The following is a 27,858-nucleotide window of genomic DNA, read 5'->3' as shown; positions in this document are numbered from 1 at the left end:
GGTGGGAGAGTGCGGATGACTCCTCAGCACCGAATGAGCAAACTCAAGGTCCTCCTCAGCCAGGGTATCAAACTTGTAGAATTTTGCAAAAGTGTTTGATCCCGACCAAGTAGCAGCTCGGCAAAGTTGTAAAGCCGAGACCCCTCGGGCAGCCGCCCAAGAAGAGCCCACCTTCCTCGTGGAATGGGCTTTTACTGATTTAGGATGCGCCAGGCCAGCCGCAGAATGTGCAAGTTGAATCATGCTACAGATCCAGCGAGCAATAGTCTGCTTTGAAGCAGGAGCACCCAGCTTGTTGGGTGCATGCAGTATAAACAGCGAGTCAGTTTTTCTGACTCTAGCCGTCCTGGAAACATAGATTTTCAGGGCCCGGACTACGTCCAGCAACTTGGAATCCTCCAAGTCCCGAGTAGCCGCAGGCACCACAATAGGTTGGTTCAAATGAAATGCTGATACCACCTTTGGGAGAAATTGGGAACGAGTCCTCAATTCTGCCCTGTCCATATGGAAAATCAGATATGGGCTTTTACAGGACAAAGCCGCCAATTGTGACACACGCCTAGCTGAGGCCAAGGCCAACAGCATGACTACCTTCCACGTGAGATACTTCAACTCCACGGTCTGAAGTGGCTCAAACCAATGTGATTTTAGGAAATCCAACACAATGTTGAGATCCCAAGGTGCCACTGGAGGCACAAAAGGGGGCTGAATATGCAGCACTCCCTTAACAAACGTCTGAACTTCAGGCAGTGAAGCCAGTTCTTTTTGAAAGAAAATAGACAGGGCCAAAATCTGGACTTTAATGGATCCCAATTTTAGGCCCATAGTCACTCCTGACTGTACGAAGTGCAGAAATCGACCCAGCTGAAATTCCTCTGTTGGGGCCTTCCTGGCTTCACACCAAGCAACATATTTTCGCCATATGCGGTGATAATGTTTTGCTGTCACATCCTTCCTAGCTTTTATCAGCGTAGGAATGACTTCATCTGGAATGCCCTTTTCCATTAGGATCCGGCGTTCAACCGCCATGCCGTCAAACGCAGCCGCGGTAAGTCTTGGAACAGACAGGGCCCCTGCTGTAGCAGGTCCTGTCGGTGCGGCAGAGGCCAAGGGTCCTCTGAGATCATTTCTTGTAGTTCCGGGTACCAAGTTCTTCTTGGCCAATCCAGAACAATGAGTATAGTTCTTACTCCTCTCTTTCTTATTATCCTCAGTACCTTTGGTATGAGAGGAAGAGGAGGGAACACATAAACCAACTGGTACACCCACGGTGTCACTAGAGCGTCCACAGCTATCGCCTGAGGGTCCCTTGACCTGGCGCAATATCTTTTTAGCTTTTTGTTGAGGCGGGACGCCATCATGTCCACCTGTGGCCTTTCCCAACGATTTACAATCAGCTGGAAGACTTCTGGATGAAGTTCCCACTCTCCCGGGTGGAGGTCGTGCCTGCTGAGGAAGTCTGCTTCCCAGTTGTCCACTCCCGGAATGAACACTGCTGATTGAATCAGCACTGGTTGGTTTTGAAGCAGGGGCTCTGCTTGACTCAGGGCATTGTAAATGTCCCTTAGTTCCAGTATATTTATGTGTAGTGAAGTCTCCTGACTTGACCACTGTCCCTGGAAGTTCCTTCCCTGAGTGACTGCCCCCCATCCTCGGAGGCTTGCGTCCGTGGTCACCAGGATCCAATCCTGTATGCCGAATCTGCGGCCCTCGAGAAGATGAGCACTCTGCAGCCACCACAGCAGAGACACCCTGGCCCTTGGGGACAGGGTGATCAACCGATGCATCTGAAGATGCGATCCGGACCATTTGTCTAACAGATCCCACTGAAAGATCCTTGCATGGAACCTGCCGAAGGGAATTGCTTCGTAAGAAGCCACCATCTTTCCCAGAACTCGCGTGCAGTGATGCACCGACACCTGTTTTGGTTTCAGGAGGTCCCTGACCAGCGATGACAATTCCTGGGCCTTCTCCACCGGGAGAAGCACCTTCTTCTGTTCTGTGTCCAGAATCATGCCCAGGAAGAGCAGATGCGTCGCAGGAATCAGCTGCGACTTTGGGATATTCAGAATCCAGCCGTGCTGTTGCAACACTTCCCGAGAAAGTGCTACGCTGACTAACAACTGCTCTCTGGACCTCGCCTTTATAAGGAGACCGTCCAAGTACGGGATAATTATAACTCCCTTCTTCCGAAGGAGTATCATCATTTCGGCCATTACCTTCGTAAATACCCTCGGTGCCGTGGACAGACCAAACGGCAACGTCTGGAATTGGTAATGACAGTCCTGTACCACAAACCTGAGGTACTCCTGGTGAGGTGGGTAAATGGGGACATGTAGGTAAGCATCCTTGATGTCCAGTGACACCATAAAATCCCCCTCTTCCAGGCTTGCAATAACCGCCCTGAGCGATTCCATTTTGAACTTGAACTTCCTTATATAAGTGTTCAAGGATTTCAAATTTAGAATGGGTCTCACCGAACCGTCTGGTTTCGGTACCACAAACATTGTGGAATAGTAACCCCGTCCCTGTTGAAGGAGGGGAACTTTGATTATCACCTGCTGAAGGTACAGCTTGTGAATTGCCGCCAGTACTACTTCCCTTTCCTTGGGAGCAGCTGGCAAGGCTGATTTGAGGTAACGGCGAGGGGGAGACGCCTCGAACTCCAGCTTGTATCCCTGAGATACCACTTGTAGAACCCAGAGATCCACCTGTGAGCGAACCCACTGGTCGCTGAAGTTCCGGAGACGCGCCCCCACCGCACCTGGCTCCACCTGTGGAGCCCCAGCGTCATGCGGTGGACTTAGTGGAAGCAGGGGAGGATTTTTGTTCCTGGGAACTGGCGGTCTGGTGCAGCTTTTTCCCTCTACCCCTGCCTCTGGGCAGAAAGGACGCGCCTCTGACCCGCTTGCTTTCTGAGGCCGAAAGGACTGTACTTGATAATACGGTGCTTTCTTAGGCTGTGAGGGAACCCGAGGTAAAAAAGTCGACTTCCCAGCTGTTGCTGTGGATACGAGGTCCGAGAGACCGTCCCCAAACAATTCCTCACCCTTATAAGGCAAAACCTCCATGTGCCTTTTAGAATCAGCATCACCTGTCCACTGCCGAGTCCATAATACTCTCCTGGCAGAAATGGACATTGCATTAATTCTAGATGCCAGCCGGCAAATGTCCCTCTGTGCATCCCTCATATATAAGACGACGTCTTTAATATGCTCTATGATTAGCAAAATAGTATCCCTGTCAAGGGAATCAATGTTATCTGACAGGGTATCAGACCAAGCAGCTGCAGCACTACACATCCATGCTGAAGCAATTGCAGGTCTCAGTATAGTACCTGAGTGTGTATACACAGACTTCAGGATAGCCTCCTGCTTTCTATCTGCAGGCTCCTTTAAGGCTGCCGTATCCTGAGACGGCAGTGCCACCTTTTTTGATAAGCATGTGAGCGCCTTGTCCACCCTAGGGGATGTTTCCCAAAGTAACCTGTCCGTTGGCGGAAAAGGGTACGCCATTAGTAACCTCTTAGAAATCACTAATTTCTTATCTGGGGAACACCACGCTTCTTCACACAATTAATTTAACTCATCAGATGGGGGGAAAAGTCACTGGCTGCTTTTTCTCCCCAAACATAATACCCTTTTTAGTGGTAACCGGGTTAATGTCAGAAATGTGCAACACATTTATCATTGCCGTAATCATGCATCGGATGGCCCTTGTGGACTGTACATTTGTCTCATCCTCGTCTACACTGGAGTCAGACTCCGTGTCGACATCTGTGTCTGCCATCTGAGGTAGCAGGCATTTTTGAGCCCCTGATGGCCTCTGAGACGCCTGGGCAGGCGCGGGCTGAGATGCCGGCTGTCCCAAAGCTGTTACGTCATCGAACCTTTTATGCAAGGAGTTGACACTGTCGGTTAATACCTTCCACATATCCATCCACTCTGGTGTTGGCCCCGCAAGGGGCGACATCACACTTATCGGCTCCTGCTCCGCCTCCACGTAAGCGTCCTCATCAAACATGTCGACACAGCCGTACCGACACACCGCATACACACAGGGAATGCTCTGACTGAGGACAGGACCCCACAAAGTCATTTGGGGAGACAGAGAGAGAGTATGCCAGCACACACCAGAGCGCTATATAACAGAGGGATTTACACTAACACAAAGTGAATTTTCCCCCAATAGCTGCTTATATCACCTTTTGCGCCTAAATTTATGTGCCCCCCCTCTCTTTTTTACCCTTCTTGTAGCGTATACTGCAGGGGAGAGCCTGGGGAGCGTCCTTCCAGCGGAGCTGTGAAGAGAAAATGGCACCGGTGTGCTGAGGGAGATAGCCCCGCCCCCTCCGCGGCAGGCTTCTACCGCTTTTTTAATAATGTTAATGGCGGGGGATTAGGCACATATACAGTTTATAACCGTATTATGTACACATTTGCCAAAAGGTATACTTAATGCAGCCCAGGGCGCCCCCCCCCCAGCGCCCTGCACCCACCAGTGACCGGAGCGTGTGGTGTGCTGTGGGAGCAATGGCGCACAGCTGCAGTGCTGTGCGCTACCTTATTGAAGACCGGAGTCTTCAGCCGCCGATTTTCTCCTGGTTCTTCCGTCTTCTGGCTCTGCAAGGGGGACGGCGGCGCGGCTCCGGGAACGGACGATCGAGGTCGGGCCCTGTGTTCGATCCCTCTGGAGCTAATGGTGTCCAGTAGCCTTAGAAGCACAAGCTAGCTGCAAGCAGGTAGGTTTGCTTCTCTCCCCTCAGTCCCTCGTAGCAGTGAGTCTGTTTCCAGCAGATCTCACTGAAAATAAAAAACCTAACAAATACTTTCTTTTCTAGTAAGCTCAGGAGAGCCCACTAGGTGCATCCAGCTCTGGCCGGGCACAGATTCTAACTGAGGTCTGGAGGAGGGGCATAGAGGGAGGAGCCAGTGCACACCAGATATAGTACCTAATCTTTCTTTTAAGAGTGCCCAGTCTCCTGCGGAGCCCGTCTATTCCCCATGGTCCTTACGGAGTACCCAGCATCCACTAGGACGTCAGAGAAAAACAATACTTACCAGCCCCGCTCCTACTTCCGGACCGCTGCCGCTGTCTCTGGCTGCTGCCGGCTCCTCTCTATGGGAGAGACGTCATGACGTCTCTCCCATAGCAGTGCTGCACTGACACTAGGGGTCAATTATCACCTCTAGCGTCAGTCAGCGACACCGGCTGCAGCGGGCACCCACACAGCCCATGGCAGCTGCTGCAGCCGGCGAGAGGGGGTCAGGAGTAGCGGCTCTTGCCACAGCGGCAGCGGCGCCCTCGGGGTAGCGGCGCCCAGGGCAAAAAGCCTGCTTGACCGTGACAAGAGCCGCTGCTGAAGCCACCCCTAGCAGAGGCCAGGAGATCTCTGTCCATTGACGAGGATCCCTGGCCTCTTCGCTCCTCCTAAATGGGGGCAGCACACCTCCGTTTTCACAAATGGAGGCCTTCGCCACTCCCTCCCTGCCCCTAACATGGCAACAGACTGTCAATCACTGACAGTCTGAGCTGGTCTGCTTTCTACATTGCAGGACCTGCGCATGCACAAAGTACAGAGAATCAGTATATTGCAGCATGTGCCACAGCAATGACCAGTCCTGAATGAGGGCTACAGTCAGTGGCTGGTGAGCTGTATGACACCCTGCTCTACTCAAGCTCAGCTCTATCAAAACAGTATACGGCTTTACCCATTACTGCTTCAGTAAACCAACTCCACTATTTAAGTAATTGGGCTGTGCGTAGTGTTAAGGTCCATACACACTTAACGATATAATGAGTGACGTCGCTCAAGGCGGGGGAAAATGAGCGACGTCGCTCATTATATCGTTAAGTGTGCATGCCGCCAGCGACGACCGATGCGCGGCCCCGCGGGTCGGCAACGATCGTCGCTGTCGGTAGGGCATGCATGAAGGATGTGGACTGTCGTCCACGACCTTCATGCAGGGCTGGCGGGGGCGTGACGTCACTGAGCGATTTGAGCGGTCATATCGCTCAGTGCGTACAGGCGGCCGCCGACCGGCCGGCCCGGGAGGGGGAAACGTTAGACGATGTCGCTCACAGAGCGACATCGTCTAATGTGTATGGGCCTTAAAGCTATTCACTGGTGTGTACATTTACTGTGCCCCACCCCAAGCCTGAACACACACCACGTTTTCCAAAAAGTATTTATTTATACTTCATGTAATAACAATAAACATATTTGCATCCCTTGCATTACAACATGGTTTGTCCTGGTGCAAAATTACCTTCGTTTTTTTTTTCTCTCCACAGGAATGACCTTGGGTATAGCCTGGAGAGGAGAGCCTGAGCACCAAACAGCTAATCTTAATTACCCAGCAGCCCACAGTTCCCCACCGCCAGCCCATGGTCGGCCAGTTTTCAATTTGAAGTCAGCAGGTGCGGGCACCTTTACAGGGAAGACTGCTCTTAAATGGTCCCCCATTATTTTATTTTATGTTATTTACAGAGCAGGCAGTAAAAGGTGTCCTAGAGGACACCCTCACAGCTGCTCCAGCAACCCCAGTACCGGTGGCGGCAACACCAGCAACTGAGTTAGTGACTTCCTCTGTGGACTCTGGGGATATTGAGACATCCGTCCCAAAAAGACTTGTCGCTTGTACCATGCTTAACGCTTGGAAACCTATTTTGGCAATTATTTTTCACCGTGTTTGGTGAAACTACTTTGGGTGGTATTTGGCCAGATGTGTCAACCCCCAGTCCTTCCGGCACTCTAGAGTCCTCTCTTTTTTGCAGGCAAGTCTGGATTTTGGCCATAGGCGCTCTTCTTTGAGGATGCAGGTCTCCGCCCTGCCTGTACTCTTTCAGTGGCAGATTGCGCTTTTATCAGATGTCAGGAAATTTTTTCAGGGAGTCGCTGCCATTTGTTCCTCCAGTAACTCCATGAAATTTATCTTTAGACCTTCGGGCTCTCCAGTTGGCTCCTTTTGAGCCCTTGGATATGGTGGACATTCGTTGGCTTACCTGGAAGACTGTCTTCCTACTTGCCATTGCATTGGCAAGACAAGTGTCCAATCTGAGTGCCTTGTCTTGTCGCTCCCCCTTTCTGATCTTTAATTCAGATATAGTAGCATTGAGGACTCACTTGGGTTTCCTACCCAAGATTGTATCTCTGTTCTACATCAACCAGGTTATTGTGGTACCTGCTTTCAATGTTCCGGGTTCTTCTCAGGAGGAAGCCTCCCTGGATGTGGTGAGGGTTCTCTGAATTAATGTAGGCAGGACCAGAGATCTGATTCTCTGTTTGTCTTGTATGATTTCCACAAGACGGGCTGGCCAGCTTCTAAACAGACTTTGGCCAGGTGGCTTCACTTGATTATTCAACAAGTACTGCTCATTCCACCAGGTCGGTGGCAAGTTTTTGGTCAGCTCAACGTGGCGCTTCTGCAGAAGAGCTTTGTAAGGCTGCCATATTTTCTTCTGCCCATAAATTCATACACTTCTATGCCTTTGATACCTCCCGCAAGATGCGGCCATTGGGCGATAGGTTCTTAGCGCAGCTCAGGTGCCCCCTAGTGGAGGGAGAGGAATTTAGAATTTATGGTCTTACCTTGTTAAAAATCCTTTTCTTCGACTCCATAGGGGGCACATGACGCCCACCCTGACGAACCTGACTTGCAATGGTTAATTAATTGACACTGGTTTCTTTGCATCTGGCATCTGTGTGTATTATTGCGTGTTTGCCGGTCCTCTTTCTCTTAGTGGGCTTGCTAACTGAACTGGCTAACCGTTGTCTGGGGTATAAGGGAGAGGGAGTCCTGGGCTGCTGGGTAATTAAGATGAACTGTATTGGTCACGGTGCCCAGGCTCTTCTCTCCAGGCTATATCCAAGGTCATTCCTATGGAATCAAAGAAAAGGATTTAATAAGGTAAGACCATAAATCCTATGTTTTATTTTACTCTGAACTCAGACAAAGATAAAGAAACAGAAATGATGCAATGCAGGCTCACATAAGCCAAGTTATATAGGTATAAATAAAATAAAAAATAACTATAGTAATGTCATATAGGATTCAAAGATGCTCCATATTCAATCTCAGCACATATACAGTCAGGTATAAATCTTTGCATTTTCACCTGTAATCCACTTTTATCTTTGCTGAATGCTGTGCTTAAGCTGTGTCCTTCACAGACTGAATAGCTTTGCATAAAATAGCTTCAACAATAAATAATAACGATATAAATAAAAAATATGCAGCTTTATAATATATCGCTCAGGAAACAGTTTCTCAACTCACCAGAAGGAAATTATGGAAGATTTGATTCATGTAACAAATGTTCTGCAATTTACAAGATGGTTATTTATTTAGGGTTTTATCACATGGAAGCGGTTACTACCTGGAAGTTGTACAGGAGGAAAAAAAGTATTGTGTTCTGGTCAATTTTCTTTTGTTCCAAAATATTATTGGATAAAGTTGTTTTTCTGGTTTGAAGCCAGTTGATTGAATAAAACACACACAGGCAGAGCTCTTATGGCAATGATTTGTATGCAATGTGTTTCCTATAACTGGAGTGTGGTCTGTGGAACTGCTGCAGGGCAGAACAGCTACATGCAGAGGAAAAGTGCACAGGGCCTATAAACGTTGGGAGGTTCCATGTAACATAGCCTACACTTAGCTACTAATCTTCGGACAAGCCAAACTATCTAAGAAATTGAAAGGAATTCAAGGAAGTTAGGGAGAGTCAAACAATATTACGTACGAGTAGACATTGCTTGCTGATTTGTTTTCATGTAAATTACTACATCAGAATCACAGGAAAAATAAATGGCTCTTTATTCAGCCATATATAATTATCATGCAGTTGCTGTTTTCCCATATACCTTATTTGCCTACCCTCCCGAAATTGCCGGGAAGCTCCTGAAAATCGGGTGGCGTTCCCAGCTGCCCACTTACTGAGTGAAGAGGGCGGTCTGGGCAGCAGATTATGCAATTTGCACTGAATAGTGTCCTAGCCACGCCCCCGCTGTGCAATGCTGATAATAACGTATAGAGGTGGCATGGCTACGATGACACGAACATGCCACAACGCCCCTTTACTGCCTCCTATGCTATGCCATGTACCTGAATTTTGGCTGTCGGCAAGTATGACATATACAGCATTGTCCAGCTCCCTTCCATAGGTAATTGGGGATAAGTATGTATATTTTACATACTAAGGGGGGCTGACCCTCAGATGGCTGCAAATGAAACCACAAACTACATTCATCAAAGGTATACACTGAAACCGTCGGGCATATGCAAATGTGGGTATGCAGTCATATGTCTCCATTTGGTATGTCAGCATTTGTAATGGGATTTAGTCATAATGGTGACATTTACAGTTTCGACATTCACATTGATGATGTTGACATGGTTAAACTGTCAACACTGGAAATGTCATAATTCAACATTTCTGTGAGGGTTAGGGTTACCATTAGGGCAAGTGTTGTTGTTAGGGCAGTGGTGAGTTTCCCACTAGCCACTTGGAGCACGTGTCTAGGGGCGCCTCTTACTGGAGGCAGCACTCGTATGCCTGTCAGTCTGACCTTTAGCAATAACTACAAACTATTTACACTGTACTGTAATGTCTAAACCACTTAACTGACGAATTTCCCCCCAAAAAAACGCTCCGAAATTGTCGGGGTTTTTTTATGAGTGAAATAGGTGAAGAACATGAATTTAAACTTAACCAAAATGATTTTAGTTAAAAAATAAATAAAAATCTCAAACTTTGGAACATCAGTCGGAAGATCGGTAACATCGCGACCATCTCAACATTACTTTTTACCCCCAAGACAGCTGCCAGGTACACAGGGGGGTCTAAGGGTGGCTTGGCTAGGTTAGTTTACCCTTTCCCTGCGGCTGCCATTGTTTGCAGCCAGGGGTGTATCTACCCATTGGCCAGGATGGCACTCGCCAGGGGCGCCAGGCAAGGAGGGGGCGCCACCTGGCTGTGCCACCCGCGGCCAAAGAGTAGAAAAGCAGTACTGTCAGACTGTACCTGGTGAGAGTCTGTGACTGCTGGAGCGGCACCGGTGTCCGGCAGCACAGCACTTGTAATCATACTCAAAATAAACTACAGCTTCCAGCAGCCCTTGTTGCTGGGAGTTCTCGGCAGCAAGGGCTGCTGGGAACTGCAGTTTATTGTGAGTCTGATTACAAGTGCGGTGCTGCTGGACACTAGTCTGATCACTAGTGCAGTGCGGTATGCGGTGCTGACGGACACCGGTGCCGCGCCGGCAGTAACAGACTGTCACCAGGTACACAGCAATTGATACATAGCACAGTGCTATAGGTCTATTTGTTGTTGAAGATAATAAAAAAGTGTCAGTGTTTGGGAGAAGGGACTGTAGCACCTGGAAAACTACACAATGTGCATGCATGTTAGATGTAAGTAAGTAGTAAGCGAAAACTTTAACTTGTTGAGTGTAATAAAGAAAATACATATCTTACCTATTTCAAGGCCAGGTTCAAGGAAATGTATATCAGTTAATTGTATAATTGATCATTTTATCTTGGAAGTGATGGCACCTTGATGTTTCTTCTAACAGGAAGCACTTCTACCATCCAACTAATGGTGTTTGGTTAATGCCAATGGCTGGGTCCATTTGAGGCTCAGGGAGGGAGATTAGGAAGGGTGGGTTAGGGTTAGGAACCACTGAAGAGGCTTTTTTTTTTGGGGGGGGGGGGTTAAGGTCAGGCTGTGGGAAAGGTGGGTTAGGGGGGAGGGATGGTGTAACGTGGATACGAGACACTACTGTGCGGTGTAATGTGAATAAGGGACACTACTGTGTGGCATAATTTGAATTGGAAGTACTATTGTGTCCACACCCTTCCCCCACAAAACCATGCACCATTTCCAATGCTCACACCTTATTGCAAATGTGTGTAGGGGGGGCGCCAGCCCCTTACTTTGCCAGGGGCGCTCAGACCCCTAGATACACCCCTGTTTGCAGCCTCTGGGTGGGTGATCCTGTCATGCTCACCGATCAGCAATAATCGGCAGCATTGCAACACTGAGGGGAGGGTGCAGGGAGTCAGAGGGACCTTCTGGTCCCTCTGAGAGTAGCAGTGCAGGGAAGTTTCTGCAGCTGCACACTCTTTATCTGACTGGTCGCATCCTGTGCGACCAGGTCAGTTAAAACACTGCCTGGTGTGGTCGCATCTGATGCGACCATGCCAGGCAAGTGGTTAAGGTGCATACACATGGTGCGACCCATGCGGTGGCCGATACTGACCTTATTGATGCCAGAGGCATCAGCCTCCAATATAGACAGTATCGGCCCTGCCTGCACCCATTATATTTCATTGTGGTGCCTATCCCGCAGGACCATGTATTGGCATTCCAATGTGCATACACATGGTGCGATATGCACTATATTTACTTCCGATATGGACTATATAGTCCATATCGGAGGTAAAATCGAACCGTGTGTATTCACTTATAACTCCTAGCTTGTTTTATTATTACATAGATCAACACTCCTTTTATTGGTAATCATATTAAAACAATTCTGTGGTAACTTTATGGTGTCGATTCTAAATATGGCATCGTTTTGCTAGATTGGCTCTAATTTTTGAGACAGATGAGAAACAAGAAAAACACAATAAACAACTCAACCCGATCAACTGTCAGCCGTCAGTGGCCGATCACTTATATACATAGGGGGAATATTCTAGAACAGTGGTTCTCAAACTCGGTCCTCAGTACCCCACACAGTTCATGTTTTCCAGGTCACCTAGCAGGTGCACAGGTGTATTCATTACTCACTGACCCATTTAAAAGATGCACAGGTGGAGCTAATTATTTATTAGTGATTGTGAGAGGAGACCTGGAAAACATGCACTGTGTGGGGTCCTGAGGACAGAGTTTGAGAACCTGTGTTCTAGAATGATTCTGGAGTGAGCACCTAGAATATTCATGTGTCTCACCTTCTGGAATGTAACGGTAGATTCCCATAGGCATGTGTTATGGCTAAGTTGCCTATTGATTGAGGGCATCTATTATTTCAAGAAATAAAGTCAAATAAAAAAAAATGGTTTCAGTTTTGAATTCAGCAACCCCAAAATACCCTAAATTAATTCAAACATCATTGGCAACTAAACACTTTGTTGTACTTTTTTGTTGGACTGTGTTAAAGTAAACAGACAATCATCACATGAGTACTGATAAACTATGAAATGATAAAATTGGGCAGTGGGGATTGGCTGTTACTATTGTGCCTAGGGGCCCCCTGACCTCTAAATCCACCATGGGGGTAATTCAGAGTGAAAAGCTGCAGAGGCAGCGATCATAGTGTGAATCTCTTTATGGAGTGCGCACATGCACCCCGGGAGCCCAGTTAGATGCTGACTCTGCTAACCATAGATGTGAGAGGCCATCCCGGTATTATTGCAGACGGGTGGTCTTCTGGTTGCCGAATGTCAGGATCCCTGCGCACAGTATACCGGCGCCGGAATCCCGACACCCGGCATACTGACACATATTCTCCCTCGTGGGGGTCCACGGCCCCCCTGGAGGGAGAATAAATAGCGTGGCATGCGTGTAAGGGGCTCATTTGCGCTCGCCATGCTGTCGGTATGCTGGCAGTCGGGCTCCCGGCGCCGGTATGCTGGTCGCCGGGAGCCCGGCCGCCGGCATACCATACTACACCCATTGCAGACTGTAGCCTATATATAATGTCTAGGTTGGTTTTGCCTTTTAAATGACTGTCCTTTTAAATCACCAAGCAGACTCGCATTAAACTCACGGACGCATCCTGCAGGCCATTACATTTACTCCCAAGTGTCTGTCTGTAATGGAGTTTGCATGTGCCAAAGGTTTTGTGTCTACAGACTGCGGGAAACTGTAAATCCTACAATCAGTTTATTTCATTTTTTTTTCATTTTTACTTTATTTCTCCAGTAAAAAAAATTCTGTTTCTGTATACTGTTACACTACCTATTGTTAAATGTGCATTGGCGTAGTAACAACCCTCTGAGTGTAGCAATTCAAACAGCTGCAATAATCGTGACAAAAAAATCATTTCATATGGCCTTTAAATTTGTGGACACTTCTGAGCTGCTAATCCAGATGATGTAAATACCATTTGTCTGGATTAGAAATGACATCAGTAACCCGACATGGCTTGAGCTCCGTTGTTATGGTGTCTCCATACTGTCTTTATTGAAGATCCTGCATGTAAGCAATGTTTTAAATAGACAGCAGTGATGTTTGTTCAGATGTTATGCACAGAGTATAAGAGCTTTGTTTCCTAGTATTATCAATGGATATTGCAACTGTTTAGACAAAATACCCTGTTATGAACGTATGAGTGATTTCTGTATCTCTACCCTGAACTCCTGGGCTTTTCTCTCATTTATTCAATGGAGTAATGCAATTTGTTAGGAATTAGCTGTGGTAATGTGAATACCTACTATTACAAATTGTCTCTCAATACATTACTTAGGGGCATATACATTATCATTGGCCTCCAACGTCAACTCACCGCATATCCAAGTAACCCACTTCACTATACTCCATATGGGTACACGGTACAGGTAATCTCCGTGCCTACATTGCAGAAACCATTGAACCATATCTTGCAGTAAAGAAATCTAACAAGGTCAAAACAGGCTGTCTAAAAGTTAGATGAATGACTCTTCATATGTGGCTGGATCCATGGCAAAAAGTATGTTCTGGGCGCATGGCTGGCCAGTAGGAGTCAACTCAAGTACAGATCAGTTTGCATATCTTTACCAACACTTCCTGGTTGGCTGATCATTCATTGTTTGATACAGTGGGACCAGCGGAGGCTCCTACTTACATTAAGTAGGAGGTCTGCTGCTAGCCCTGTGCCAGGGAGAGGAGAAGAGACAGCCAGCCATTGGTCCCTGGTCCCAGCACCTTCGCAGTGGTTCCAGTGTGCGTGCATGTGTGTGTGTATATATACACATATATATAGGTACACTTACATCGCTGGCACTCTGGATGCCCCCCTGGGCTTGCTCGCTCTGGTGCCCTCCACTCGGGTATTGTACCCCCATATAACTCTAACAGAACGAGGCGGCACTCAGAGACTTGTTCAGTGTAAAATGCTTATAGTGGAAACACTGCATTACATCAATGCGTAATTCACAATAACAACAGTATCTTTATCTTGCGCCCAAGTGAAAGCAGCACTACAGGAGAGATCTGTAAAAGCTGATTTACTTACAGGACTAAAAGCAATACCTTAATACACTCAATACACTTAAATTCGAGCTGCTGCGGCCGCTGTATGTAATCCTTAACCTACGTACTTTTTACTCAGCGTGCAAAGGACTGTACCGTGTACGCACTTTGCATACACACGCCGCAACGGACGTACAAAGTACACGCAGTGCATACACACACACACACACCGACACACTGAGAGCACAATGCAGCTACATGTGTGGCTGAAATACACTTTAAGCCTTAGCAGGAAGGAGACACGACACCAATTGTATTTAAGATGTTGGGATCTGACCCACCAACATATAATTGCTGAAAGGGGGTTACAACAGATATACAATCACAATAACAGAAAAGAGGCTACAATCAATGGTACATACGTTTTGTTTCGCCAGCACCACATGGTCCCGGTGCTCAGTCAATCAAGCAAGATGACCTTCAGAGAGAGATGAATGACCGGCTAGGCAGCTTGGCTTTTATACAGTTGGTCAAAACACAATACAATAGAAACTGTAACCTCTTCATCTATAGGTCAAATGGCTGGTCATTTACAGTACAGGAGGGGTCATAGGTTGGTTTGAATAGGTGGGCGATGTCTGGTCCAGGTGTGCTTGCAGTTGGTTTCCACTGGGTTCCCGCCGAATATCAGAATACAGTAAACACAGTATAATATTAATATCCTGTTCCTGCGCATAATTATGCGCAGGAGCATGCTATCTTCTGCAAACTGCTACCGGAATGTTGCCCTTAAAATACCCTACAGTTGGATACCAAACACCACCTCATAACCTAATGCTGTCCCCTCATATCCTGTAAAGGTGAATCCCTTTGTTGTTGTACCTTTTAAACAAGTATAACTTGCTGGTGTGGTGCATGTGGGCTATGTGTACATTGTGCACTATGTAGATTAAATATGAGATATGTCTTTGTGACTGTTCCATGCGAATACAAATGCTACCGTAATTACTCATACCATGCGCTAATACGCAGGACCGCGTTAGCGGTCATACGCAACTTGCGAATATGCGCATGCACGGCAGAACAAGTACGTGCACGGAGGCCATCTGTGTGGTGTTTGTACGTGATGTGTGTACTGTAATATTTTCAGACCTCGACAGTCCACCCTTTGGCAGTCATCAATAACTGCCATTCTTAACTAATAAACCAAAAATATTACCTATACAATACATACAAAGCTTGGATGATTGGGGGAGAGTTGTAGGTGGGAAATGTATAGCCTAGTGGGGTAGTAAAAGCATGTATGTATGAATCAATGTCTGAGGAGCATGTATCATCGTGCCATATATGTTCTAAGTAAGCTTTGAGGTATTGCAAAGTATACATTAAATCCTTCTTATCCCGTATTAAGGGTCTGTACTTGGGCAAACAAACAGTACCGAGCTCATTTGGGGCAAGGGCTTTTGACCCTCGCCTCTTCGGCTTCTAATACCAACAAATGGGGAGCACATTTAGTGGATGATACATGGAGGGGGAACATATGTGAATGCTACTATATGTGTATAACACCTGTTGACTATGTGTGCCATTAACTGAGGGTTGCAGAGATGAAGATAAGACACATATATAAAATTACATTCACATAAACATTGGGTAGGGTTGACGTCTTTTCTGGTTGGATATTTCTGGGCAAAGGGGGAGACAGAAAAAAAAATGGTGAAAGAAACAGGCCATGAAATTCATTTGCAATCCTTATCATAACACTGTTTCTATAGATGGGTCATAAATCAAATCTGCTGCTGTGACAACACCCTCGCTCCTTAGACTCATCAAATTTGTGCCGTGCTTGCGCCGCGTTAGAATTCGAACACCCCTGAATATCAGACCAATAATTATGATAACTCCCAGGATACAAAGGAGAAACTTTCCCACACTCATGATAACATTCTGTGCCCACTCCCCTAACCCTGAGAACCATTTGCGTGGGTTCAACCATGAGACCCAGCCTGTCAGTTCATTACCTACAGCCGTCAAGGTAAGGTTGTGCTTCCTCCTGAACTCCCACTTCAACTGTAAGATCTCATCCATCTTTTGATTGATGATCTCTGTGGGGTCGTCAGTGCAATTCGTAATATACGTACAGCACTTCACGCCATATTGAGTTGCCAGGGTAACACAGTACCCACCTGTCACAGCTGTAACGTAATTAAGGACCATCCTGTGCTGGATCAGCTCCTTCTTGTAGGCTTGTAAATCCCTTCCCGTATACCTGAAGGTGTCATCTCAGTGATATTATCTATCAAGTTCGCTAGCGCATAGATGTACCTATAATTTATAGTTCCTCTGGCAGTATGGGTGATATCTAATGTGAGTAGGAACTGAATCCCGGTGGATTCATGGATCATATCAGAGGTGTCTCTTGATGATGTGTTCATAATGGGTATGAGTATAAAGGAGCCTGAGCGTTGCGGTGAACGTCTTTCATTTTGTTGTGGGTTATGGTCCTCTGGTAGTACTCTCCCAATATAACACAGTCCCTCAGAGCTCGGAGTAAGCCACTTGTACGCTTTCCTCCCACATATGAAATAGGCATCATCTGGGAGAACATAGGGGACAAAATGTAACAACACCATATTGCAAATCTTCCATGTAAAGAATCCAATCCCTAGTTCTCTCATTTGTTCAGTACAAGTATCGGGCTGGATGACATGGGCACAATACCCCTACGATACCTTTCCAACCCACATGGTTTTGCTTCCACGTGTATACCGGTACCGAAAATACTTTCCACTGTTGGCTATATTGCGTACAAGTTCAGAGTCGATAGGTATCCTATCAGCTATGTGTGAAAAGGTCATTGTCTGGTTATTCCATGTCACTTCCCAATTTCCTGGTTTTCGGAAATTGGAAATATTAAAACACAACAGTGACCTATCTACATGATACTGGTGGAGCTTCAAGCTATGGGGCCTTGACATATTGAATTTCTTGTCCACCTGTCTCCCACCCCGTAATTCGAGTACCTCATCTATTGCTAAAGGGTATGGCACTAATCCTGACTTACTCTGTCCTTGAGGTACCTGTGAGCACACCCAACATTCTGTCTGGTTTAAGACCTTACCCACTAATGAGTGGTAATCACTCAACGGATGTCGGTCCATGTCGATATTAATATTGGACTGACATATCTGGATGCACCCATCTTCGACTATGTTCTCGCAATTTCTACAAATACAATATTCATCAGACAATAACCACTCACATTGCCTCCGAGCTCCATGACTACCAGAGAGCTTACTGATACCAGCCTTTACTAGAGTGATGTGCTGCTCCTGAGATCCTACAAATCCGTACTCGCCATCAGAACCCATTCCAGATCCTTGCTCGACGTCTCTGGGACCCTCACCAAAACAGAATTACCAGAAAAAACCCAAACGCAGTCTCTGAGGTAGATCCATTTTGTTAGGGAAGAAGAAGGGAAATAAGAAGGTGGGGAGGGGGAAAGAAGAATGCAGAGGGAGGTGAAAAAAGAAAAATGGTACGACAACCGTCTTTGATCTTGTTGTTCTCCGTGCTCAGGTGCCGTTTCAACAGTCCTGCCTTTCAGCTTTCCCGGAACAAACATTCTAGTGATACAAGGTTCTCTTCACCTTGCTCTTTGTCACCAAATTTCGAATCATCACATAATCCCCAGGCTCAATGTCATGACAATTGCTGTTCAGTAGGTTAGGAATCACCAGCTTTAGATTTCTTTGTTGATTTCTCGGCTGCCGGCTCATCCTGACCAAATATTTCACAGTTATTTTGTTATTGCATTTCAAATCATCCTGGGGGTCTATCATTACATGGGGTTGTCGACCAAAAAGAATTTCAAAGGGTGATAAGTTAAGCGGCGACCTGGGAGTGGTTCTGATGCTGTACACCACTAGTGGCAAAGCTTCTGGCCACAGCAATCCAGTTTCAGCCATCACTTTGCTCAGCTTATTCTTAATAATGCTGTTCATTCTCTCCACCTTCGCACTCGCCTGTGGCCGGTACGGAGTATGCAGCTTGCTATTAATTCCCATCAGTTTGCACATGACCTGAAAGACTTCACCTGTAAAATGGGTACCCCTATCACTTTCAGTCATTCTAGGGATACCATATCTGCACACAAATTCCTACACAATTTTCTTTGCAGTGAACACAGCAGTGTTTGTGGCAGCAGGGAATGCTTCTACCCAGTTGGAAAACACATCAGTACATACTAGCACATATTTCAAATTCCTACAGGGTGGTAACTGTATGAAGCCGATTTGTATTACCTGAAAAGGTCCGTCTGTAGGAGGGATATGGGATGGCTCCATTGGTATTGCCTTACCAATATTCTTCCTCAAGCAAGTAAGACATGTCATTGCTTTCTTACCTGCATGAGAAGAGAATCCTGGTGCACTCCAGTAGGCTCTCACCAGCTTGCACATACCCTCCTTGCCCAGGTGAGTCAGACCGTGTGCCGCCTCAGCTAGACTTGGAAGATATGCTCTGGGGGCCACTGGCTTACTGTGTCCATCTGTCCAAAGTCCTGAGGACTCCTGACCATATCCCTTCGCCTTCCAGACAGCCTTTTCCTGTAGGGAATACAAATTTTGCATTTCAATTAACTGTTGCATGTTAACGGTTTCAAATGTCATCAGTGATGTGATGTTAGTTCGTATGGTTGTGCTTGCTGCTGATTTAGCAGCTTCGTCTGCCCGGCTGTTACCAAGTGAGAATGGGTCTTGGTTGTAAGTGTGTGCTTTACACTTGATAACAGCCACTCTGTCTGGTTCCTGTATTGCTGTCAGGAGCCTTTTGATGTGGGATGCATGCGCTACAGCTGTGCCAGCTGCCATCATGAAATTTCTGAGGCGCCACAGGGCCCCAAAGTCATTCACCACTCCAAAGGCGTACCTAGAGTCCGTGTATATATTAGCTGACTTACCTTTGGCCAACTCACATGCTCTGGTCAAAGCAATCAGCTCAGTGACTTGTGCTGAGTGTGGTGGGCCAAGGGGTTCAGCTTCTATGATACCTTCGTCATCTACAACTGCATATCCGGTGCACAGGCCTCTCGATTCCATCTGTCTGTGGCAACTACCGTCAGTGTAGAAGATAAAGTCTACTCCTTCCAGTGGGTTGTCACTGATGTCAGGTCTCGCAGTGAAAGTTTGGTTCAGATATTCCATACAATCATGCATATCAGTATCTGCACTAATCCTCCTTCATCATCGTTCTCATCCTCCACCCTTTGTGCATGACCAGGCACACTTGGCAAGTATGTTGCAGGATTTAATGAGCTGCATCTCTTAATGGTGATGTTTACAGGGGCCATCAGTGATAATCCCACTTTGTAAACCGAGCAGATGAGACATGTCTGGTTTGGGCGGAGTTTAGTAAGGCTGATACTGCATGAGGTGTATGGATGGTCAGGTTGTGACCTAACACTACATCTTTGATTTTACTTATCAGCAAAGCTATCGCTGCAACACCTCGCAAGCAAGTGTGGAGAGACCGAGCTACGGTGTCCAACTGTGCACTGTAGTAAGCTACCGATCTCCTGGCATCACCATGTCACTGTGTTAAGACTCCTGCCGCGCACCCAGCACTTTCAGTACCGTACAAATCAAAGGGATTCTCATAATCTGGCATACCCAATGCAGGTGCTTGTGATAAACACTGTTTTAGTCTCTCAAACGCCAGTTCGGACTCATCTGTGTGAGAGACCCGTTCCAGTTTGTTTGAGGAGACCATTTCTTGCAAAGGTAGTGCCAATATGGAGAACCCCGGAATCCAGTTCCGACAGTACACACACATTCCGAGGAAAGTGCGGATCTGTTGCTGAGTTTGCGGCAGAGTCATGTCGCGAATCGCCTGTATCCTTTCAGCGGTCAGGTGCCTAAGTCCTTGTGTCAAGCAGTGTCCCAAGTATTTAACCCTGGTCCAGCACAACTGCAACTTATCCTTTGAAACCTTGTGTCTGATCCACTCTCAGGTTGAAAGGATTGTAAACAGTCGTGCAAGGCCTGGGAGAAAATACTCGCGCTGTCAATGAAACCTTGGGGAAGCCGAGTCCAGGTGTACTGTACTCCCCTGTACGTGAAGGCAAAGAGATATTGGCTGTCAGGGTGAAGAGGGACAGAAAAGAAAGCAGAACAGAGATCAATGACAGTGAAGAATTTTGCGGTAGAAGGAATTTGCATGAGGATGACAGCTGGATTGGGCACTACGTGGCATTGGCTCTCAACTATTTTGTTTATCCCCCTTAGATCCTGCAATAGCCTGTAACCCCTCCCCCCACTCTTTTTCACAGGGAAGATGGGACTATTGGCAGTGCTGGACAACCTGACTAGGATGCCCTGCTGTAGCAGCCGCTCTATGACGGGGTACACTCCTAATTCTACCTCTGGCTTCAGAGGATACTGAGTGATTTTTTTGAGCTATCCTGCCATCTTTTACTTGTACTGCTACTGGAGCTACATTCGCCATCAATCCAGTGTCCTGTCCATCTTTGGTCCATAGGGAACCCGGTATTTGTGAGATAATCTCCTCTACCTGCGATGGACATGTGTCTATAACAGTAGAGTGCAACATTAGCTTCTGAGGGGTGTCTAATATATCTTGCACCTCCTGTGCGTGGATCTCAGGTATATCTAAGAATACGCCCTCAGGGGTACAGTATATGACACACCTCATTTTACACAACAAATCCCTGCCGAGTAGATTAGTCAGAGCCGATGCAGCCAGCAGAAAGGAATGTTTTGTCTGCAAGGGCCCTATCGTAATCTCTGCAAGTCTACTCAAGGGGTATTGTTGCACCGTTCCTGTTACTCCCATTGCCGAAATCTTTTTACCCGTGGTTTTTACACCTGATGTGGAATTCAACACTGACCTGGCCACCCCTGTATCTACAAGAAAAGGTAATGGTACAACAGCTACATCAACCATGACCTCATGTTCACTACCAAGGCTAGCAATCAACTTCACTGGCTGCAGACTACAGATGTGGCCCAACCCCTATTGTAGCTACAATATGTGAGGGGGTTAGCTGTGAGTTTTCGGAGGCCTGCCACTCTTTCCTGGGTGGGTATCTCCTTGTTTCCCCTCTATGTGGCTCGTAATCTCTTCTATATGGTCCCTGATCCCAACTATGTGAATTGTAGTGTGGTTCGTATTCAGGTCTAGGGGGTCTGTATACGTTATGTGTCCCTTTACTCCTACAATCCCTTGCAAAATGTCCTTCCTTCTTACAATAGAAACATATTATTGACTGTGACTTACCATCAGGGGTCTGGTGTCTTGGCTGATGGGGTTTTGCTGTAAGAGCCTGTATACTTACCATCATCAGCTTATACCCTTACGACTCCCTGTGTTTACTGATGTTACGATCGTGCTCGATAGCGGACTCTCTCAACGCAGCCACTGAGATACCTCTCCAATTAGGTAGAGAGGTTTGCACCCTTGTCCTCAGTGCCTCCTTTAAACCGTCCATTAACACAGAGACAGCTACCTCCCTGTGGTGTGCATTATCCTTAATATCCTCGATCCCAGTGTATCTAGCTATTTCCTGCAGTGCTCTATGGAAATATTCGGATGCCATTTCACCTTCCTTTTGTCTTATGGAGAAGATTTTATTCCATTTAACAATAGTAGGGAAATACACTCCTAATTGCAGGTTGATTTGCCGTATATTCTCCTGATTGTACTCATCAGTGAGAGGTACCTCTAACTTACAATCCGTTATGAATTTCGTGATGTCAATATTTGAGGGTAAACACACCCGTAGCACTGTTCGCCTATCTTTATTTGTGGGCTCATGGGCGTTACCTAACTCTTTAATGAATTTCTGGCATCCGACTAGATCTTTTCTGGGATCGGGGAATTCTGACATAATTGACCTTAACTCTGTTCGGGACCAAGGACAATGCATGGCAATGTTCCTGATGGGAGTTACTCCCTGACTGTCAGTTTTCCCATTGGGAACTGCAATCACCCTGACAGGATTTAGTTCAACCATATCATTTTGACTTGATTCTATAATGCGGGGAGCTATCATCTCTGCATAGTGTGTGGTACCGTACTTACCAGTGGATACAACCTCACTCACCCCTCCGCTGGGGGGTATTGCTACTACTCTTGGTGGTTGGGCCGTGCCCACCTGGGTGTCCTGTATGGTGGCTGCTAGAGAGAGTACTAATATCGTGCTGGGCTCATCTTCCTGCTCACAATCCTGGGGAAAAGTTAAAATGGGATACAACTGGCAAGGGTTAGGGTTAACACATTGATCAATCACTTTCCTATCCTTTACCCATGCACCATTGCTTGTAGCCAATTTCTCCCCATCAACATATGTTGGTGGTTGTGCGCTCGCAATCACTTTCCTGCTAGGTTTGGAACCTGCTGTGCGAGCCAGTTCCTTTTGCACCTCCCCGTTTTGTTAGTAACATAGTAACATAGTATCTAAGGTTGAAAAAAGACAATTGTCCATCGGGTTCAACCTATTTGTGGTCTCCTATGCATGATTATTTTGTATAAAATTTTGACTGAAGTTGATGACTGCCGTTACGTTTTACCCCTCTTTTTTATAATAACCATAGTGCGTGACTATGCCCCATAACCCTGGATATCCTTATCCATTAGGAATTTATCTAACCCATTCTTAAAGGTGTTGACTGAGTCGGCCATTACAACTCCCTCAGGCAGGGAATTCCAAACACGTATCGTCCTTACCGTAAAAAAGCCTTTACGCCGTATTGTGCGGAATCTCCTCTCCTCTAACCTGAGCGAGTGTCCACGAGTTCTCTGTGTTGATCTCAACAAAAACTGGTCCTGCGCAAGATCTGTATATTGTACCCTTATATATTTGTAAATGTTGATCATGTCCCCTCTTAATCTCCTCTTTTCCAGTGTAAACATGCCTAGTCTTGCAAGCCTTTCCTTGTATTCCAGCGTCTCCATACCCTTAATTAGTTTGGTCGCCCGCCTTTGAACCTTTTCTAGCCCCAGGATATCCTTTTTGTAGTAAGGTGCCCAGAATTGTACACAGTATTCAAGGTGTGGCCTCACAAGTGATTTATATAACGGGAGTATAATACTCTCGTCCCTTGAAACAATTCCCCGTTTTATGCATGCTAATATCTTATTAGCCTTCTTTGCTGCAGTCCTACTTTGGGTACTACTGCTTAGTTTGCTATCTATGAGGACACCTAAGTCCTTTTCCAGTACAGAATCCCCTAATTTTACCCCATTTAGTAGGTAGGTGTTATTTTTGTTCTTGTTACCACAGTGCATTACCTTACACTTGTCGATATTGAAGCGCATTCTCCATTTCGCTGCCCAAGCTTCTAATTTAGTCATTCTGAAGCGACTCAGCATCCCCCTCCGCATTTATAACTTTACACAATTTGGTATCATCTGCAAAAATTTACACCATGATAGTAACATATTTGCCACAGATTTAAACAATCGGTATGTATGATCCTTTGTTTTCTAGATTTAATCAGACATATTCTAATCCTTATGTTCTGTAACACCTCTGATTCAAAGCTGCCCATCCTGGGATAATGATGCCCTATCTTCAGCAGTCATACGCACCCATTCATTGCAAAAAGCCTCCGTGTGTGGACCATATTTCTCACACATAATAAACCTTGCTGACCCCCTGGGCCGCAATTCTCCAGCCTGAACCCTGGCTACCAAACGCCCACTGCTTGTGCAATTGGATTCCATCGCGGACTTTTTTGTTTTGTTAACGCAATCCCCAAATGCACAACACAATGGTGGTCATTCCGAGTTGTTCACTCTGTATTTTTCTTCGCATCGCAGCGATTTTCCGCTAATTGCGCATGCGCAATGTTCGCACTGCGACTGCGCCAAGTAAATTTGCTATGAAGTTTGGTATTTTACTCACGGCATTACGAGGTTTTTTCTTCGTTCTGGTGATCGTAATGTGATTGACAGGAAGTGGGTGTTTCTGGGCGGAAACTGGCCGTTTTATGGGAGTGTGTGAAAAAACGCTACCGTTTCTGGGAAAAACGCGAGAGTGGCTGGAGAAACGGAGGAGTGTCTGGGCGAACGCTGGGTGTGTTTGTGACGTCAAACCAGGAACGAAACTGACTGAACTGATCGCAGTGTAGGAGTAAGTCCCGAGCTACTCAGAAACTGCTAAGAATTTTCTATTCGCAATTTTGAGAATCTTTCGTTCGCAATTTTGCTAAGCTAAGATTCACTCCCAGTAGGCGGTGGCTTAGCGTGTGCAATGACCACCAATAGACAGTGAAAGACACCTAACGCTTTCACTCGCTCCTTCTCCGCTGACGTACCACGACTCACTCCAATAGTGACCACCGCGTACCCTGTGAGGCCCTAACTGGCTTCTATTCACTGGAAGTTTTAGGAGTAACTTACCTTTTCCAGTGAATATCTACCATTGAAGATTTTCCTGAGAGAAAACTTCCTTTTATGCAATACACAAATCACGCTTACATATGCTCTACACGGCGCTAATGATAATGCGGTTTACGCAAAAGCTCGCAAAGGGGTATCAAGTTGCACCACGTATTGCACCCACAAACATGCGGTCTAATCGCACAGCATATAGGTACTTGTTACCTATTCGCCCTACGATCACTGGAGTTGAATATACAAGCTGCGCTCCTCAGCCGGAGCATAACACAAAACCTTTAAACTTCAATTCACAATTTCTATACTTCTCAATGCACAATTCTATATCACGCTCCTCTGCAAATCTCCTCACGATTTGCGTATATCTCTATTTGTATTAACGTAAGTCACGCCACCAAGCCTTCACTTACTTGGTGTCACCACGTGACCCGAATTTCCGGGGTTCAACTCCACTCACTCCTGCTTTCAATCGCTCAGATACACCTTGTTTTTCTTTTCTGTACAGAAAATACCACTCCCTTAAGTTGGTTACTTTACCCCAGAGGTACTTACAGTTTTAAACAAAATATTTAAGGTAACCTGCTTTTGAAATCGGATAGTTATGTGCTATTGTATTAAATGTATACTATTTCCCCTGTAATTGAACAATTATCGAGTGATTTGTACTTAGCGTCCACAATCCTATGCAACCTTGCGTAAATACATGACCGTTCGTGCCTTTTACGCCACGTGTGCAACCCTGCGCCACGTGCACGCTCCTGTACTTTGTCCGTACCACGTGTACAAACGTGTGTCCGCAATTCAACAGATCACACAATCTCTATAAATGTGAGCAATACAAACTATTATCACTCACTAACACAACCCACACTTGTTCTGTATAAACCTTTAACGACTAGGACAGAACTGCGTTTTATGTTTTATGATTACACCCTTAATACTTATTTCAAATTTATCTATATAGCAAACAAATGTATCCGATTTCACACAGGTCTAAAATTACTAATAACCTATGGCAACAATATGTGGGAGAGTATGCAAAATATTGGTACACTTTGTGTACGCATTTGGCACCAAAAAAAATTACACAGATTTTTAAATAGCTTTTTTTTTTCCTGTTACCTCTGAGTTCTATCAGAACCTCTGCAGACCAGACAGAGCAGACGCAATCTAACAGCACAAAATAGGGTTTCAAAACATCGAAGCAACCAGGAAAAGGTTTTACTTAAAGATGTATCTCCACCCTTTGCTCATAGATTAAAGTCTGCTATGATCTGCTAGCCTACGAGCGTGTGAAAAACCGGATCGAGCCCCCAATTGTAAAAGCTGATTTACTTACAGGACTAAAAGCAATACCTTAATACACTCAATACACTTAAATTCGAGCCTCTGCGGCCGCTGTATGTAATCCTTAACCTACGTACTTTTTACTCAGTTAGAGTACAAAGGCCCGTACCGCGTATGCACTTTGCGTACACACGCCGCGACGGACGTACAAAGTACATGCAGTGCATACACACACACACACCGACACACTGAGAGCACAATGCAGCTACACGTGTGGCTGAAATACACTTTAAACCTTAACAGGAAGGAGATACGACACCAATTGTATTTAAGATGTTGGGATCTAACCCACCAACATATAATTGCTGAAAGAGGGTTACAACAGATATACAATCACAATAACAGAAAAGAGGCTGCAATCAATGGTACATACGTTTTGTTTCACCAGCGCCACACGGTCCCGGTGCTCAGTCAATCAAGCAAGATGACCTTCAGAGAGAGATGAATGACCGGCTAGGCAGCTTGGCTTTTATACGGTTGGTCAAAACACAATACAATAGAAACTGTAACCTCTTCATCTATAGGTCAAAGGGCTGGTCATTTACAGTACAAGAGGGGTCATAGGTTGGTTTGAATAGGTGGGCGATGTCTGGTCCAGGTGTGCTTGCAGTTGGTCTCCACTGGGTTCCCGCCGAATATCAGTGTACAGTAAACACAGTATAATATTAATATCCTGTTCCTGCACATAATTTTGTGCAGGAGCGTGCTATCTTCTGCAAACTGCTACCGGAATGTTGCCCTTAAAATACCCTACAGTTGGCTACCAAACACCACCTCATAACCTAATGCTATCCCCTCATATCCTGTAAAGGTGAATCCCTTTGTTGTTGTACCCTTTAAACAAGTATAACTTGCTGGTGTGGTGCGTGTGGGCTATGTGTACATTGTGCACTATGTGGAACAAGTACGTGCACGGAGGCCATCTGTGTGGTGTTTGTACGTGATGTGTGTACTGTAATATTTTCTGACTTCGACAGATCTCTGTTGACAGATCTCAAATACATAAACAATAAAACACAATTCCCAAGTGTGCCGTATTAGTTGAATATTATTTTCATAAATTCTTCCAGAAAAGCCCACAGATAATAAACAAATAAATATCCCATCACCAAAAAAGTCACCCAAAAGAAGGCCCAAGGCCAATTAGTACCAGTTTTTGATTTCTGATTTATTGACGCAAGTTTTCATACAGAATATAAAATTGTACAAAAATAAACTTTGTAAAACAGTAGGAGTTATCCAGAATATGATGTTGGTAAATTAGATCCTCCCTCACCTTAACAAAGTGTGAGCTCAAAAGGGAGAATTTTCACAGACTGGATTACACACTAATAACTGACAGACCCTACGCATTTTGTCGATTCGACTTCATCAGGGGTAGTTCAGCCTTAAAAGCTGGTTCGAATATACCAATTTAAAATTGTATGTACAGTGGTCATACAACGACCTCAATGAACATTTTATTCACAAATGGAGTTTTCATTAGAGCCCAATATTCGTGGTCAAGCTCATTTATTAGTGGAATGTGTGTATGGGGAGGTTTCCTTAGAAACACCTAGATATATTAAAAAGCTCCTGTATTCAAAACGACTTCAGTGGAACTTGGAACAATTTATCATAATTGAATAACAGGAATTAAAACAAATTTTAGGGTATGAAACCTCCACAATAGGATTTTTCACAAGGATCAGAAGCACTCATACAGTAAACAGATGTGAGGGTTTCAGAGTCAAATATATATTTTTTTATTTTTAAACATCTGTAGGCACCTAAACCCAATAATTCGTGGGAATTAGTACTATTTTACCTTTATATAAAAATACGCCTCCACACTAAGTATTGCAGTGATTCCTCCAACAGCGATGTGTTACAGTTGTGGCGTGCGGCTCCCAGCCTCCGGTCGTCGCTAGTTAACCG

This window comes from Pseudophryne corroboree, chromosome 12, assembly GCF_028390025.1.
Source record: "Pseudophryne corroboree isolate aPseCor3 chromosome 12, aPseCor3.hap2, whole genome shotgun sequence".
Classification (NCBI taxonomy): domain Eukaryota; kingdom Metazoa; phylum Chordata; class Amphibia; order Anura; family Myobatrachidae; genus Pseudophryne; species Pseudophryne corroboree.
This window is presented reverse-complemented; position numbering follows the sequence as displayed.